Source organism: Mus caroli, chromosome 5 (assembly GCF_900094665.2).
Source record: "Mus caroli chromosome 5, CAROLI_EIJ_v1.1, whole genome shotgun sequence".
In the NCBI taxonomy this organism is placed as follows: domain Eukaryota; kingdom Metazoa; phylum Chordata; class Mammalia; order Rodentia; family Muridae; genus Mus; species Mus caroli.
The window spans coordinates 84,380,314-84,394,412 of NC_034574.1; the positions used below are offsets into that span (position 1 = coordinate 84,380,314).

Here is a 14,099-nt window from a genome sequence, read left to right on the forward strand (position 1 = left end):
TGTAGACCAGGCTGGCCTCGAACTCAGAAATCCGCCTGCCTCTGCCTCCCGAGTGCTGGGATTAAAGGCGTGCGCCACCACGCCCGGCAATGTCATTTCTGGGTCACATTCTGCCTCTATCCCATGAAAGCCAATCCCTCCTTCTAAGCCTGCTTGTCATCTTCCTTTCATTCCTGACAACTTATGGGTGAGTAGAGAGGTTGAAGCATTAGCTGCCATGTTTAAAACACTAAATTCAAATGTGTGTCAGCCACACAAAGTATGAAAGCAGCCCACACTTAAATTTAGCATATAGATAGATTATTCTTGGGATAGTTGGTGTTGTTATCTTTTTTCCTGAATGCACTTTCAATATAAATGTGAATAGTAAAGACTGATTTCAGAAGAGAGTTAAGACTCTATTGGAAAGTGTCCTGAAGGCCCTTCATGGTACATTCTGTCAAAAAAAAAAAAAAAGTTCTCTACTTTTCCCCCATGCCATGAAACATCATTGGAGGCTGGATTTATTAAGTACTCTTTAAAGTGCCTGGGTTCTTTCAGAGAAGCCTGGTGATACTTTGCGGTGTTCTTAGAGACTCTTGATCTGAAGATTCTTCAGTTTGACACAGGGAGAATGTGAGAAACACCACCGCATTCTTAGAAAACAGAATTTTAAAAGTATGTTATGTAAATTTCCTGGTGACATCATGACAAAGTACTGGATTATTTAAACAAACGGAGTCCTTTAGGTAATAGAAATGCCCTGTGTCGATTCTGGAGTTTAGTAGGAGGGCTCTGAAGATTTCTCAAAGGGTTGAAAGGGAAAGTTCACTCCATACCCTTCAGTAACATCTAGTGATTTGTTTTTAAGAATCTTTGGCATTAACTGAATATAAATAGCATTCTGACCTCTATCTTCTTCTAGACCCAGCATAGTCTTAATACACATAATTGGCTCCCCCCCTCTGTTAAATTCACTCCTGTTATAGACACACATAAAGGTCATTTGGGGTCCCATTTTATTAATTTTTATATTGTCTTACCTCATTTAATTACATTTTTAATTATGTTCACATTCTGAGATATTAGATGTCAAAAATTCAAGATAGGAATTTGGAAAGACAATATTTAAGGCATTCAGTGTATTTCTGTTTTTGAAATGACCCAGTTTGTCTGGGTACATTATGCAATATGTACCCAAATGGCTCTATTCTTTATACAGAGCCATTTGTGTTACAAAACACTCAACTACAGTGCTGCTGTCTTGGGAAAGCCCTGTGAGCTTGTACTAATCATCTTTAGTACAACTTGAGTAGAATTTCAGCAACTCTTATGGCTTTCATTTTTATGTGACTATATACATGTACATTCCTTTCTTTAAAACTGTGACATTCTCTGCAATGGAGAAGGGACTGCATGCCAAACCCCAAGTCAGGATAACGACTGTCCCTGCATTGCTCCTATATTGCATTAATAGACATTTTTATGAGAGATTATTTTCATTATTCTGCCTTGCTTGGCTAAACATTGAAATGAGTTTAAATTCTCTGAAACCATATCAACAGGAATTAGAATTTAGCACTAAATTATGGAAATTAGTCATAGATTCAACACTGACTAGGAAATACACTTATGCCTTGGTTCTGTGAGCAGGTGAATTATAGCACTATGTTAAAGTTTTAAAACATTTACAACAAGGAAAACTTAGCCTTTCATAGGAAATAGCCTTTCATATGACTAAAATGTATAACTTTGAAATTGTTTTCAAGATTTGGCAATTCAAATGCCCAAATAAACTTACCTTGCCAACAGAGCTTTAATAAGGCACCCTTACAATTCTTTTGCATGAACTTTTCCACAATCTTGAGAGAGAGTATGCATGAAAAAGACAGAATACCACCACATAGCCTAGGATGGCTTTGAACGTTTACTTTTCTCAACTTAGTCTTTCATGCATTGGGGTTAAAGGGCTTTGTCACACTATACAGCATCCTGAATTCCAGAAATTTTATTTCTTAAATATAAAACATACATTGTTTGGACAAAATCAAAACTTTTGAATCTTCCTAGACAAGCCACTGTGCAGTGGAATGCTTTCTTAGTAGTATTACACAAAAAGGATCAGTCTTGTGGAAGAAAAACGTGTCACTGTAAGAACAATTCCTTCGCAGTGGAGACCTTGACTTCTTAGGAGCATCAAGTCTTAATAAATGTCACTGTAGATGTTGTGCTTCCAGGACACCTAAGAGATGATTTATAAACAATTAATTATGGATTATACTTAAAAATTGGTGTTACTCATGCTATTGACAAAGCATCATTAATGCCAAACAGATTTCAGTAGAGCTAATCCAAAATTTCCTGTCTCCTGTATTCTCACTAAAGACCTGTGAATTGATGTCTGGAGTATTGTATTTTCTTGTTCCTTTTTGTTGTTGTTGTTTTAAGTTTTGACAGCTTCAGGAATCAACACTGAAGAGACAGGAGTTGACTTTAATGCTATGGCCTCTGTCATGACCACTTCACAAAAAACAAAACAAAACAAAAACAAAAAACAAAAAAAAAAAAACAAACATATGTCAACTAGAGAGAGAGAAAAAAATGATTACCTAGGCAAGAGAAGTAGGCTATGCATACTGGGGGAAAAATACACTCTAAAATTAAATAACTAGAATTTCCTCATCCCCATATGTTACTATATCATGTCAGCTGAATTCCATATGCTTTTTTTTTATGAGCAATGCCTAACACATCCAGAAATTGCTATCAATTTCTTGGCTCTTTGCATGGACCCTTAAGGACCATCCAAGGAACATCTACCCAGCAGTAATTAAAGCAAGGCAGCTTTGTATGGGTTTGTAGAGGAGGCTAACACTCAACTGCATTTTATTGGCCTCCTAGGCAGAAAATGCTATCATCCTAGTTGCCTGACATACAATGAGTATCATAGGTTGGGTTTAAGAAAAAGGGGTTTCTCTCCATCATTAAGACATTGAGCATGAACCCACATCTTCAAATACATTTTTAACAGGATTGGGACCTGGCAGAGAGCACATGAAAGTCACTCAAAAATGGAAAAGTACAAAAAGTCATGTGACTAATGAGTTGGAAAATGTTGGTTTTTCCCTGCCGCTGCATAATCAGACAAGAGCTTGAGCTGGGAAAAGGCCGTGATTCTTGATGGCCACCAAGGGTTAATATGACTGGACTATGTGACAGGAGGATTGTTTGTTTTGTTTTTGCTTTGTCCTTAGATGAGCGCTTATCACCTTATTTTCTTTACAGGATGGTGGTGGAGTTTCTAAGATAAGTAGTGAAGCAGACAGCTAGTGTGTCCTTTACATAGTTCAAGGAACGGCACGGACAGCTGACTCTCATCCTCACAGACTCAGGGAATGTATTCATCAGCAAACCAAGAGCCAGAACAAGCATGAGAGCATTAATTTACATGTAAACAAAGTCCTCAATGTATACAAAGCAGTGTAAGAAGGCATGAGTGGAAAAGCCAAACTATGACTTCCAGCTCAACATGATGGCATAGAATCATCACATTTTAGGCTTGAAGTCAATTTCACTGGGCACTCTGGGGAAGTTATGCTACCCACACGTATTGATGAAGATTCCTACTGCCACTACCAATAGAATGTCTGAGCATTCTTTGTTTATTTCATTTGATGAGCATGACACTATCTGACCATTCTGATCATGTTCCTTGGTACTTTTCTGCCTTACTGCATTCGATCATTAACTTAAGTCATAAACGTAACTTTCTTCACATTGTATCATTACCTTTCAAACTCTTGGCAGGATGAAATATAAGTGATGGACACTTCCCAGGGCTACCCTCATGTACATTCTGTAATAGTTTCTGCTGTTTCAAAATGATTTTGCCCAGTACCTTAGTCATGTCTTCGGTCATACATTTCCTTAGATTCATCATGCCATGTATAGCTTGAACATCATGAATTTATTAATATTCCATTAGGCTAAACAATATCATTAAGAAAAATATCCATATTGAGTATAAGACTCAAGCAGCATTAAAAATATTAAGATGTGTCGCTGGTTCCTTGATAGTACCTTGTAAATGATTGTGTTTGATAGTCAAGATTCCTTTTCCCTCTAATTTGTTATCTGGCTAGTTTCTCCTTCTCAAAACTATTTTATCATTACAAGATCCCTTGATCTAACCCTCCTTGCTAGGTCCTTAGTAGTTAAGGTTTTATACCTCATCTCTCTCATCCTCAATCAAAATCACTAGCATCCAAAACTAACTACTAAAGTTCATACTGATAACTTTATTAAGTTTTAACTTTTTCTAAAAAAAAAATCAAACTTCAGTGTGTGTGCTTAAGCTCACATTGCAGTACCATGTGGGAGTCAGAGGACAATTTAGAGGAGTCGGCTATCTCTTACTGTCATATGGATCTCTGAAATCAAACCTAGCTCCTATGGTTTTACAGTAAATGCCTTTATTCATTGAGCCATTTTCGTAGCCCTGATACCTTTGGGATTATATTAAATGTTTTCAACTTATTTCACTTTATTATTGTGTGTTACTTTCACATATTATTGAAGTTTGGCATGGTATTTCTACACATTCATACAGTAAGCAGTAACCAAGTACAGCCTCCTCTTTATGCACATACCTTGGACATTCCCACTCTTTAGTAACATAAGTCTATATTTGGGCTGACGTCTTCTTTCTGTCTGGTTATGTGATTTAATATATCGACTTAAGCGTTTCAATCATATTACTACAGATGAAAAACTTCCACTTTCCCATATGGATGAATAACATTAAAAAATGATAACTATAACATTTAAGTAAAATGTTTTCATTCACTACCCTTTTGGAGCTTTAGGACTGTCTTGACAAATTCCTGGACATAGCGGTGAATTAGTTAAACCACTTTGGCTCCCAGCAGGTTTCATGCATACCGTACCTACCCAAGAGCTCTCTGGATCTGAGAATATCACACACACACACACACACACACACACACACACACACACACACACACACACGGGCATGCCCACACTCATGCACACATGCACTCGTGCCAGCTAATTTTGATTTACCTTGACTTTCTCAATGGCTGGACACTTTTAAATATCCCTGTGGCTAGCAGACATTCGCCCCTCCAACTTTCCTGAGTCAACTTGTTAAGTCAACATTTCATCTCTGCTACTCCAGACCCAATCAGGGAAGTGGCCTCTTACATGCCAGAGGTCCTTTAAGTTTCATCTTTCTGATTCCCTGTCATGGCACTTTCCTCCTCTCCTCTCTCTCCCAGCCCCTCAACTGTACAACCTAAAAGACCTGCCTCAGTCTTTCTGCCTAGCCATTTGGCTGTATGGCAGTTCTATTTTTATATATTTTCTTTTCTTTTTTCCTTTTTTTAATTAGATGTTTTCTTCATATACATTTCAAATGTTATCCCCTTTCCTAGTTTCCTCTCCAAAATCCCTTATACCCTCCCCCATCTCCCTGCTCGCCACTCCTACTTCCTGGCCCTGCCATTCCCCTGTACTGGGGCATAGAATCTTCTCAAGACCTCTCCTTTCATTGATGGCCGACTAGGCCATCTTATGCTACATATGCAGCTAGAGACAGAAGCTCTGGGGGTACTACTTAGTTCATATTGTTGTTCTTCCTATAGGGCTATAGACCTCTTCAGTTCCTTGGGTACTTTCTCTAGCTCCTTCACTTGGGACCCTGTGTTCCATCCAATAGATGATGATATGAGGCTATGCCAGTGCCTGACAAATACAGAAGTGGCAATTCTTTATTATCCATCAAAACCAGCTTTGGGCATAGATCTCAGGTGTGGAAGTGCAGCTTTTTGGGAGCTAAAATAAGACCACATTAGAACCAATCCCCAACACCTAGGACAATCTTTAAAAAGACCTCAGGGATCTATCCTAGATAATCCTGTAAAATCCAGGTGTAACTCTGAATCCTCTGGCCTCCTTATCTTATTCAAGCCTACATCCCATCAAACTCTAATCCTAAACTTTTTACATTGGAAAATGATAGTTCGGATTGCTTCCTGATACAGCAGGCCCTCTTACTGTGATCATTTGGCTCTTGTTCTTTCTAAAATACTCTTCCCTGCCCCCTGCAAATGTTATTCTTAGATTTGCACAAATGAGAAAACAGTAGAGATTAAAAAATTCTCCACGTGAGGCCTAAAATGCATAGCAGTCATGACTTCTTCATGCTTGCTTCACAGGTAAGCATTCTGAACCTCTCCCAGGTGATGCTTGCAGGTCCTTGGGTGAGCTTATTACAGGGCTCCATGCTCCATATTGGGCTGTCAAACACTTCAACACCCACCCAAGCCAGCAAGCCTTCTCTTCATTCATCTTCATTCATCCTATCTCAGAAGGAACTGCCATTTCACATGAAGACCAGAAGTAATATTTTACCTATTCTCTTTCCTTTATTCTCTTCTGCTTCTGCACTCTAACTTATAACTGGTGACTAACTCCTGCATAGTCAACATTTCAGGTATATTCAATACTTTTTCTCCTTTGTGCATTGCCATCAGTTTAATCTAAGGTAAGGTTCTCAAAGCCTTGCATTTTGTGATGAACAACCATGACTTCATCTTAACTTTGTAGAATCTACTCTTCATGTTGATACTATATTAATCCTTCCAAGGCTTAACTCTTACTGAAGTTTCACTGTTTAGAGACCCTACATGATACGCTATGGCCAACACAGGAAAATCTACAGTTTGTGTTCAAAACTACACCACCCTACCTGAAATGCATACCTAAGAACATTTTCTTTCAAACATCCCTGAATTTTTTCTTTTTGTTTAAAGTAGTATTTTTTCTACTTAAATCATATAGAAAATTCATTCTTCTCAAATGCATGGGAGACATTGCTGATGCTACCAGAGAAAAAGGTTGGCAAAAGCATCCTTCCTTCCTGTTCGAATCCTATAAAGAGGAAAAAATTTTGGAATGATATGTTAATTACTGTATATCTAAATCTACCTCCATACTTTTTACATGGAAGTCAAAGAACTCTTTTATTCTTAAGATATTTTGGGATAGATTTCTGTTAGTCACAGTATGAGTGTTAATAAATACAAAAATTAAACAATACAATAATATATAGGGAGTACAAATAATAAATTAATCATCAAGCAAAAGTTATATTTCATAATAGAAACTGAGCAAAACATAGGACTCATGAATTTAGTGGCATACTGTCCTATATATTAGAACAAAGAGCAGGAGGAGTATATAGTTTAATGGAGTATTATTAAGGGTAGATCTTATCTCTTTTGAGTTCTACTGATGTTCAGTTTTTAATTTTTTAAGAGGGACAGATGATAAGATGTCCCAAGAGAACCTGGAAGCTGCTAGAGTTAATTAGCAGATTCAGTAGCTGGTGCTGGCTTTCTAAGCATCAGAGTCCAGGGTCACATCACCCAGATGAGCTAACAACATACAGATCTTAACCACTGGTTTTTCCCTGTCAGAGGCCTCCAGTGGCCTTTGGTGATTGTTGACCTCATTACACAAGCACAGCATTTATCTTTGAGATTCGAGATCATTAATCTATCTATCAAACCACAAGACTGGAATAATTTACATTAATAATGCCACTGTTTGCAGGCCAAGTGCTGTGTCAGGGCAAACACATTTCCGAAGGAGTAGTTTCATTAGAAGAGACTGGGTGAAGCCACCATTCCCTCTGAGTTGAATTCTATTCTTTTGTGTGTTTTTTTCTGGTATAACTGTGGGTTCTGGAGACAGCTCCTTTGTTTGTAGATTTTAATTCATAAAGATAAACAAAGGTCACTTGTCATGATGAAGACTTTTGTAGTTTACAGATTGTGGACAGTGATGAAATAAAACAATCCAAATGACCATTACTTCAGAGGTGTCACAATTTATGAAAAACAGGTTAAAAGGACAGGAGAACTAAGCTGTAAGATGTAGGAGTAATAGCACAGATGTAGTGACAGCCCTTGTCTTCCCTGTCATTGTGTTTTCCTGGGAGCCAAGAACTACTGCTACATGAGATCTTCTTTTCCACTTCCAATACCATCTGTCACAAAGGGATAAAGGGAAAATCCAGTCATCTAAGGAGCTCCTCACTTCTCTTTAGCTCCATTGTTCTATTGCTCTTTAGTGGCCCAGAGAAGGCTTTGCAATAGGTGTGACTTCAGAGACAGCTCAATTTGAGGCATAGGAAAGTGTCACACAGAAAAGATGAAGAATACACAGAGGTCATTTCCAAAGAGCATCTAATTTGAGCAATCCTCAATGTCACTTTTGTAATGCCTTCTCACTCTGGGAGCTTTGGTGATTCTGAACACCCGACGATAGACACATACAATGCTCCCTTCCCCCGCCTCTGGCCCCATGCCTGTTGTTCAGTCTTTGCCCTGTAGTACAGGCCTATAGCACTGTACCTCAGTGTCTCTTATTTCTTGTCCTCTAGGCCAGCTGAAATGTCACACTCAGACCTCTGAACTGAGCTCAGAGAGTTTCCACATTGGTCCTATATACCAGTGGAAGCCAGTTGCTAATGGAATCAAGGAGAACTTGTCAGTCAAAAAACAAGTCTAAAGTTAGGCATGAAGTAATCACAGTACTTAGGGACCAGAGATCAGGATCTCAGAGTCAACCTCCAGTTCATCATAAGTTCAAGGTCAACCTGGACAACATGATGATCTGTTTCAAAAGAACAGCAAGAAATAGGTAGACAAATGTGCAAACGAGATCTCTTTTTAGTTCAAAACCTTACAAATGTTCAGCAATTGCTCTACCACTAAGCCCTATCCACAGGCCTACAAAGTTTTGTTTGTTTTTAAATAAAATGCAAAAAAAAAAGAACAAATGGATGACAGAAATGAGTAAATGAGCCCACTATTCTATAAAAGGTAACACTGGGGTCTGTGTTGAAATACACTGTGAGTCTCATCTTGAGGGAAAAGAGTGGCCAACTTTGTCTGGATATTATATTTTTAGGTGAATATCTTTGGGGATGATTTTTATTGGAGTGCAACATGGAATGTGGAAGCTGGCCTCCAGCAAGCCTCCACTTCTTAAGACATCATAAGAAAGGAGCTAAAGAGATGGTTCATTATTTCAGAGAGCCTGGTTCTCTTGCAGAAGTGCCCAGTTCTATTTTGAGAATCACAACTCTCTGTGACTTCAGTTTCAGGGGATTCAACACCCTCTCCTGCAACATGCCGGCATTAGGCACAGATCCACATCTGTGCACACACATACAGACACACAGACAAAACACTCATACTTAGAAAATAAAATATGTTTTATAAAGAAAGAGTAGGAAAAGGGCGCCTTTTAGTTTGTTGTTTGAGTTTGTGATAACTTCCACGCAGCTGGGATTTGCATATTTGCTGTCATTATGTTACTTTGCTCTCAAGGAATCAAGAGAGCAGTAATACTATACTGACTCTTGTGTGGACTTCTGAGGGGAGTATGAGTGTAGATGTGCTGATAGACCATGCTTGGCTAACATGCAGAAGTCCTGAGATGGATCCCAGTACTTCATAGGACCCAGTTAGTGGCTCATGTCTGGCATCCAGGCAGTACATTTCTAGGTCATTGCAGCTACACAGGGAAAGCAACCTGGGTTACAAACAATCCTGTGATTATGGAGAGAGGGAGGGGGAGGAGGGAGGGAAGGAGAGAGAGAGAGAGAGAGAGAGAGAGAGAGAGAGAGAGAGAGAGAGAGAGCGCAGGATAACAAGGATAGATACTGTTATATTGTTAACATTGTGAGAGGTTTAGATGGCTCCTTTTGCCAAGTCTACTTGATTAAATTCTTTCATATCTGTGCTGGATAGTTTCAGGACAACTTGACACAAACTAGAGTCATCTGATAAGAGAGAATGTCAATTGAGAAAATATCTCCATAAGATCCAGCTGTAGACATACTTGTGGGGGATTTTTTTTAAATTAGTGATTGATGGGGGAGAACCCAGTCAGTTGTGTGTGGTGACACCCCTGGGCTTATGGGCCTGGGTGCTTTAAGAAAGTAGGCTGAGCAGGCCTTGAGGAGAAGGCCACTAAGTAGCACTCCTCCATGGCCTCTGCCTTAGCTCCTGCCTCAAGTTTCTTACTCTAGTTCCTGCTCTGAAAATTTAAGAAAAATAAATCCTTTCCTCCCAAGTTACTTGTTGTCATGGTATTTAATCACAATAATAGTAACCTAACTAAAAGACTATCCTTGAGTCAAATCTGAATTACTGTTTCTGAGCAAAGTCTGATTAGCAGATGAGCATGCAGTTGCATTCTTGTGCATATTGTCCATGGCTGGCTTGGTTTTTGTTTGTTTGTTGTTGTTGGGTTGTTTTGTTTTTGTTTTTTGCATCTAGCAGTAAACTCTTGGAGTTACACAGAGACCATATGGCATATAAGATTAATGTAGCTACCCTCTGATCTTTTATAGAAAATAAATAAATTCCCCACTCTACTCCTAATCTTGCCTACTATCTCCACACTGTAGCCACCTTCCAGATCTTACCTTCCCTTGATTGTTCTAATCTTGGACAATCTCTTAGAGTCAAGGCCACCTCTTGAGGAAACACTTGATACCTTTCCTCTCTTACAAGTGCTAGCCCCTTGACCACTGGGATCTCACTCCATTATTCCACTATTTCTTTCAAAGTTTATCTCAGACAATCAATATTTATATTCCCTTGGGAATTTATACTTGTTATTCATCCCAGAAGCTGGTATAGAATCTACTTCCAGGCAGAACCTCTCCGGCTAAGCATGTTGGGGCTTCCATTCTTGCTCAAGAGGGTTCCAACTCTCACATTTGCTTAACTCCCAAGTTTGTTCAACTCTTACCTCTCCCTTCTATAGGCTGTTTTAGCATGGAAGCCTGAGTGATCATTTGAAACATAGGCAACCACGTCATTTAGCAACTCATACTATTCCAAGATTTCGTTTCTCAGCATCTTTACTCTGGTAAAGATACACAACCTTATACAGTCTGCTCCCCAGCAGGAATTATAGCTGCTCCCCTGTCACTCTCTTCATCCTGGCTTCTCTCTAGCCTGTCAGAACTCCCACATCACTCTTTTTAAACATAGCCAACATACCTCTCAGAACTTTGCACTTGCTTTTCCCTCTTCAGGAAATATCTGCTTTATTGACTCTGGTTTCTCGTTCAAATATCTGATGAGCCCTACTTCCCAGGGAGGCCTCCTCTGGCTCTGCAGTCTTAATTTCCTTAAGCCCACTCTCTACATTCCCACTTTTTTGCCATGAACCAATGTATTTTGATTAATTTTCTCTACTTAGAATGAATTTTAATACTTATTAGTATAGTTCACAGTCTAGTACAGTGTAGTAAGCACACTTGAGTGAAGTGTTTGATAAAATCAAGGTAAATTATGTGTGCTTGGTAACAAGAGCATGACTTGGGAAGCAGACAGATGTGAATTGGAAGGCCAGCTATGCCTAGCCCAAGACAAGGTATGTGACCATGTGACAGCAGGTTGCCTGCTGGACAGGTTTATCATGTGGGAAATAGACTACCTAACCAATCTACTTCCTATAAGAACCACATACAAGATGTATGTAACTTGCCTAATATGTAACCGATTCCCAAAAGGATTCATTCTTTTTAAAATTTCTTTCATTTATTTCCCTGCTTCATTTCACCCAGGAGTATAAACACTTTTCACCTTCTGTGTTAAAGACTAAATCCAAAGCCTTGATTAGGTGAAGAAAAATATGACTTTCAAAAATATGAGCATCAGAAGCCTGGAGTTGGAGACTCATTGCAGTGATACAACATCGAACCATGTGGTTTAAGACACAGCCCATTTAGAAGCATTTTAGAAATAGTCTAGCTTATGTTATTAACCAGATAAATTGCTGATATTCCTCAAAGTTCAGCAGTTTTCTTTCTTAAAAATAATTTTTTAAAAAGAGACAGTTTTAGATGGCTCTTACTGGAAAATGTCAGATCAAACATCCTATCTAGCTCTCCCTGAGAATTGGCTGTGCCCCCAGGAGACAGTTTCTAGGTAGCTCTAGACTCTCCAAATATTTGAGGATTAAGTGAAAGAATAAATAAATGCATGAATTCATTAATGAATGCTCTTTCAGAGGGCAAGGAGTGTCTCTGTGGTTTTGATCTTTCAACAGCCACTTAGCAGGGAAGTAGAGGTGGGGTGGCCACTCTGTGGGCCTTGTGTGTGTAACTTGGCACAAGAGCAGGACTATATCACTGTTTTGCTCTTTTGCTTCCATAGAAATCCTGGATATGGCCACAAGAGCTGAAGGCTAGTGACAATATTTTCCCGGTTAAGCTGTTTCACTCTTAATCTCAAGAAGTCACTTGCTTCTTCTAATCACACCAAAGGGTATTTATTTGTGAGTTTTAACCAAAGACAGATCTTTAGTGGTTAATGAGATAATACTAACATCTCTTGACATAAGAATCCTAGAATTCATTTCTTTTATAAAGCCACACTCTTTGTTTCTGTTTCTTTGTGCTTAGCACAATACTTCTTGACTCATAAATACCTTTTTAAAGGTATAAACAAGCCCTATGTTGATTCTTCCATTGAGCTCTAGTCAGTGACAATCAGAGATAGTGAGCTGAGGCTTCGTTCTTTAATGCTTGATGTCTTCTCTGAGTACATCCCATTCATGTAACTTCTCAAGGTCTTTCCCATAGAATTGTTACAAAAATATAGTGCTGAAATATGCACTTCTTTTGAATGTAATTAAAACTCACTTAAGACTCCCCTAAAGGACTCAGTTACTATGCAGGCCCCAAAGAGAAGGATTAGCTTACAGGCCTGTTGCAATGATAAAATACCCTGACAAAAGCAACTAAAGGGGAAGAGAGCATTGTTTGACTCACAATTCCAAATTACAGACATTGCTGAAGTCAGAGTGGAAGAAACCAGAAGCACCCAGTCACATTGCAACCATGATAGAAAAAGTGTAGTCATCCCTGTTAGTACTCACACTAGCTTTCTCCATTATTTTATACTGTCCAAAATCTCCTGACTAAGGAATAGTGATGCCCACAGTGGGGGTATTATGATAAAAATATCCCCCACAGACATGCCCCCAGACCAATGATTAGAAAATCTTGCAATAAGATGGCATTCCTTGGCAATGTCAACTTGACTACTTACCACAATGTCATTGGGCTGTTTCCTCATTTATAAATTATTCTCAGTAACATTATCAACAATGAGATGTTACAAGGAAGAAATACATACAAGATGATTGAAAATGTTGGCTATTATAATTCTTATCATAATTAAACCAAGCTAGCAAATGTTATTATCTTGATATGTCATGGTGATATGATACATTTATATATTTAATGTTTTTTAACTTTTTTTCTCTCTTTGAGGAAAAAGCCATCAATCATCATTTCTGCCCTACAGCCTCCAATTTCTGTTTCTGATCACACAGTTTACTCTGAACATTTGGTTAGTGGAACAAGCTATTTTTCAGAGTTTCAAACCAATAAGGCAACAAACTGAAAGACTCAAATAATGCACCAAGAAAGAAGTTACTGCATTACTAAGGAGGTGTGAACTCACAGGGGAGGTAGTGTCTCTGTTTATTACTTGTAGCGTCTAAGCATGGACTTAGGACTATTTCTCAAAGCTCTGTGAATGTTAGGATGAATGGAAGAGCTGAGAACCAAATGGCAGCAGCAAACTACCTTTGAAGCCTTGAGGAACTGAAATCATGGCAATTCACCAACTGAGCAAATACATTCAGTTTTCTGGCTATTGGAATATTAACTGCATGACTTTCATAAAAAGTACTAATGGAAAAAGAGAGTCTCAAGAAACTGAGAATCAGAGAAACCTCTCTGGAAAATTCTCTGACAGGATAAGAGTATCTTCTTAAAAGTATGTTTGTGGTCTCCATCAGCACCTGGGAGCTAAGGCTGTTCCACAGCCCTCCAAACCCAAACCCTGTCCAGGAGAGACCTGGTCTTGCCAGGAGTGCTGACATAGGCTTAAAAGCCCATAGGAGGAACAAGCTCCAGTCAGAGACAGCAAGACCAACTAACACCATAGATAAACAGATGATGAAAGGTAAGCACAAGAACCTTACCAACAGAAACCAAG

The 14,099-nt window shown here is 38.8% G+C and overlaps 1 long non-coding RNA gene across 1 annotated transcript in view; it reads right to left on the minus strand.

Moving 5' to 3' along the window:
- Window positions 1-1,893: 1,893 nt before the first annotated feature.
- LOC110295484 overlaps window positions 1,894-14,099 on the minus strand; it is a 31,974-nt gene continuing 19,768 nt past the window's right edge. The window contains exon 4 of the long non-coding RNA XR_003836747.1: window positions 1,894-2,221. This is a non-coding gene — a long non-coding RNA (uncharacterized LOC110295484). The remainder of the gene's footprint in view (window positions 2,222-14,099) is intronic.